Below are 4,868 nucleotides of genomic sequence, written 5' to 3'. Positions count from 1 at the left end.
ATGGTGTACATTTTGGCTTGGAATAACACACATCAAATATTCCAGTTAATAGCTAGCTTCGGCCCTAAAGGTGAACTGCACAACAAAATAATCACTTCTAAATACTCTCACTTAGCAGCTCTGGTGCTGGAGGAGCATTCAAACAGGTAAACACATTTTGAACAAACATTGTACATTGTTATTTCCCCCTGAGAAATTCTCCTGACGTTACCAAGCAGGGAGCTTTCTGTGACATAACAAATACCACAGGCTGCATCTATTGCAATGAGTCATGGGGTTTGGCCGTGTTGCTTTCTAGGACACAGGAAGTACTAAGAGGATTTCACAAAGGTTAGATTCAACCCATTCATACTGGTCCCATGCATGGGAGAGTGAGGACGTCAGACACTGAAATCCAGGCTTAGTTCTTTGTTGCCACTTAGCAATTTGCTTTTAACCAGAAAGAAGCCCTGTCACTCTGTAATCACTGCCCCAGGATTGTAGCATATAGTGGAAATTCATTCAGCCCAGATGGAGTCTCATTTTTTCCCTTTCTTCGCAGCACCCTGTGTCTGAAGGAGAAGCTGCAGGCCCTCCAGTGCCACTTCACCTGGAACTTTGAAATCAGAGACCAGGTAGATGCAGCTCACCTCCTCCAAACTCTGGCTCTCAGGATTGCCCACACTCACTACCAGAACCAGCCCACGCTCCTTGCCATGCAGGCTTATCTCTGCCACCTGCAAGGGCAATATGAAGATGCTCTGCAAAGCCTTAGAGAAGCAGAAGAGATTCTGCAAAGAGATCACCCAGACAACTTCCCCCGGCAGGTCCTGGTCATTTATGGAAACTACGCCTGGATCTATTATCACTTGGCCCACTATGATTTGGTTGAGCTTTACCTGGACAAGGTTAGAGAGATCTGCCGCTCCCTGAAGAGCCGCTCTCCACATGCGGCTCAGATCCCTGAGATACATGCACAGAAAGGCTGGTCTCTCCTGGCAGCAGGCTTCCGCAATGGCATTGAAGCCACAAAGTGTTTCCAAATGGCATTAGGAGAAGACGAAGCAAATGGGGAATTTCTCGCTGGGTTGGCAATTGCGGTCTTTGCATCATGGACTCACTCACACAAGCCTGTACTTCGGGAAGCAGCCAAAAAGAAGTTGGTTGCCATTCTCCATGAACAGCAGCAAAACTATGAAGCTAAGGTGTATTTAGCCGAGATCCTTAAGGAATCGGATAGACAGCAAGCAGAAGCCCTCTTAGAAGATGTTGTTCAGAATAGCCTGGACCTGAGGTCCTGAGACATGCAGCCAAGTTCTTTCAACTAGAATTTGTAGGGAAAAAAATTTCTATTCTAGAGCGAGCAATCTCCTTCACTATGACCTTGGCATCTGCTACAAGATGTAGTTGTGGGGGGCCAAATCCAGCAGAAGAGAAGAAATATTGGCAGCAGCTATTGAGGCCTTCAAAAAGGCTGTGCAGAAAGTTCCAGCCTCTGTGTTTGCAAGGCTGGCTTTAGCTGACATGTATGGAGGAAAACACACCTCACTACCGAGAAGAGATTTATCTCAATCTCGTGAATGAAATGCCCAGCCTCAGCAAGAAGTGTCAGCAGGCAGTCTGCCTTCACTGGGGAAATTTCCTCTTCTACAAGAAGAACAGTGTGCAGAAGGCAGCTGAGATGTACAAAGCAGGTTTCGCCATTCCAGACAACTACCCGGAGAGGCAACAACTGAAAAGGAAGTTGGAAAAGGTGGCAGAAATATTCCAGCAGAACTCCCAAACCACTGAGGCTGAGGCCATACGTGACTTCATTCACGAGACTGAAAGTCATTCTCTTGACTAAAGGAGGAAGTCCACTCGTGGCAACAACAGAGCAGGAGACTGGAGATGTGGAGAAAATGGGGGATCCTTTCCCTTCCCTGGACACACCAAGACCTCCTTCTGAAGTGAGTCACTTTCCCCACCTGTGTAACAATGACATTCGTGTTGCAAATGATTCAGACTATGGCACATGCTGCTGCTGCTGCTGCTAATTATTATTAGCTACCTGTCTTGTGGTCACACCTAGGAGACCAGACATGGACCAGGACCCCATTGTGTCTGGCTCCAAAGAGTCTACAGTCTGCAACAAGGGACAACAGGAGCGAACCAGCAGATGGACAGGGGAGCACAGGGAGACAATACTGGTCAGCAAAATGGACAGTGGCCTCAGCCCACCAGCTACCCAGCCATTGTCAAGTGTTTTGTAAGTATCACCGCAGAGGACAGTTTAGCTTCTGATACTGAGCAGCTGTTTCTACTCAGAGGGGACGGTGCGACCATCCTTGTCTCTATGCAAACCTATCCTCCAGCTCTGCGGCCTTCCAACATCCACGCAGCAAATAGATGTGGAGTTTCTTCTAACAGCGTTGAGTTTTTGCATTTGCATAGATGAGTGCCTGTAATGGGAATAATTATATAGACACATCTTTGCTTTCCGCACCTCACCCTGACCATGACTCACATTTACATGGCACCAGTTTCCCCAGCTTGTCATGGATCTGATTTATTGTAAATAAAGTAAAAACATAAGTTAGAGAAAACAGAAATAAATCAGTCTCTTTGTGTTGAAACATTGCTTCTCCTGCCTCTAGATTGCATCAGGGTGAGCAGCACACATAGGACCCTACAGGCGTGTCGAGCTCACAGTAAAGCACCAGGACAGTCACTAACAGAACACGAACTGTCCCACATTGAGGTGTCATTACAGGAGGGTTTGGAACAAATTGATAAACTAAACCATAATAAGTCACCAGGACCAGATGGTATCACCCAAGAGTTCTGAAGGAACTCAAATGTGACATTGCAGAACTACTAACTGTCCTCTGTAACCGATCATTTAAATCGGCTTCTTCACCAGATGACAGGACGACAGCGAATGTGAGGCCGTTTTTTTTTAAAGGCTCCAGAAGTGATTCTGGCAATTACAGGCCGGTAAACTTGACTTCAGTGCCAGGCAAACTGGTTGAAACTAACTATAGGAAAGAACAGAATTATCAGACACATTGATGAACATGATTTGCTGGGAAAGTGTCAACATGTATTTAAATTTTCAGAAAGCCTTTGGCAAGGTCCCTCACCAAAGGCTCTTAAGCAAAGTAACCTGTCATGGGATAAGAGGGAAGGTCCTCTCACAAAGAGATCTCACAAAACTGGGTGACTGGGCAACAAAATGGCAGATGAAATTCAATGTTGATAAATGAAAAGTAATGCACATTGGAAAACATAATCCCAACTATACATAGAAAATGATGGGGTCTAAATTAGATGTTACCATTCAAGAAAGATCTTGGAGTGATTGTGGAGAGTTCTCTGAAAACATCCACTCAATGTGCAGCGACAGTAAAAAAAAGCGAACAGAATGTTGGGAATCGTTAGGAGAAGGATAGATAAGAAGACACAAAATACTTTATTGCCTCTCTTTAAATCCATGGTACGCCCACATCTTGAATACTGCATGCAGATGTGGTTCCCCCATCTCAAAAAAGATATATTGGAATTGGAAAAGTTTCAGAAAAGGGCAACAAAAATGACTAGGGGTATGGAACGGCTTCCATATGGGGAGGGATTAATAAGACTGGGACTTTTCAGCTTGGAAAAGAGATGACTAAGAGGGGAAATGATAGAGGTCTATAAAATCATGACTGGTGTGGAGAAATTAAATAAGGAAGTGTTATTTACTCCGTCTCATAACCCAAGAACTAGGGGTCACCAAATGAAATGAATAGGCAGCAGGTTTAAAACAAACAAAAGGAAATATTTCTTCACCCAATGCACAGTCAACCTGTGGAACTCTTTGTTGTGAAGGCCAAGACTATAACAGGGTTCAAAAAAGAACTAGATAAGTTCCTGGAGGATAGGACCATCAGTGGCTATTAGCCAGGATGGGCAGGGATGGTGTCCCTAGCCTCTGTTTGCCAGAAACTGGGAATGGGCGATAGGGGATGGATCACTTGATGATGACCTGTTCTGTTCATTCCCTCTGAAGCACCTGGCGGTGGCCGCTGTCAGAAGACAGGAGACTGGGCTAGATGGACCATTGATCTGATTGAGTATGGCCGTTCTTATGTACTTAAGAGCCAAGGCTGACGTTTCAGAAGTGCCAGAGGGGTGTCAGTGAGAAGTAAATGAGGATCAGGCCTTGTGACACTTTACTACGTTTTCAGTCTGTTGCTAAGGGCTTGTCTACACACAAAGACGGAGCTGCTTTCGCTCCATTGGTACAGCCCTCCAGGGTGGCTGCCACTGTTAGGCCAGTTCTCCCCGCCGTGGTTGAGGTCACCTGTGCTGGACGCTTACCAGGCTGCTGGGACTGGCTCCCAGAACTGGATGGGTGTATTTCTGATATCCCTCGGCAGAGGTGCCGACTTCCTGAGTTCCCCGGGGGGCGGGCTCAACCCCTTCCCCGCCCCAGGCCCCACGCCCACTCCAGCCCTTCCCCAAGCCCCCACGCCTACCCCACCTCTTCCTGCCTCCGCTCCTCCCCCGCAGCCCAGCACCTCCTGCGTGTGGCTGAACAGCTGATCGCGGCGTGCAGGAGGGGCTGATCGGCAGCACCTGCTAGTGGGGGGGGTTGGGGGGAAGGAGCTGATCCACAGGGCTGCCAATGGCTGCTGAGCACCCACGGCGTCGGTGCCGATCTCCCTGGATTCTGGACAGGCCTTAGCACTGCCTGCTTCTTTGACCTCTAGGCTCACTCCCTGGTCCTAGACTCTGGATCTGGCACCCCTTCTTGAAAGTGGGGCCCCATGGCTCATGGGCGCGTGAGACAGGCTGCACCAGGCCTTTGTGGCCCCTACTGGAGGCCCCGTGGTCCTATCACATCCTGCCCCAGCAAAGGGCTTCTG

At 47.9% G+C, this 4,868-nt stretch overlaps 1 pseudogene; it reads left to right on the top strand.

Moving 5' to 3' along the window:
* LOC119566662 lies at positions 1-2,916 on the top strand (annotated as a pseudogene).
* The last annotated feature ends 1,952 nt before the right edge of the window (positions 2,917-4,868 follow it).

The sequence above is a fragment of the Chelonia mydas genome, chromosome 1 (genome assembly GCF_015237465.2).
Source record: "Chelonia mydas isolate rCheMyd1 chromosome 1, rCheMyd1.pri.v2, whole genome shotgun sequence".
NCBI lineage: Eukaryota > Metazoa > Chordata > Testudines > Cheloniidae > Chelonia > Chelonia mydas.
The sequence above is the reverse complement of the archived record's forward strand: the minus strand, read 5'-3'. Positions and strand labels throughout refer to the sequence as shown.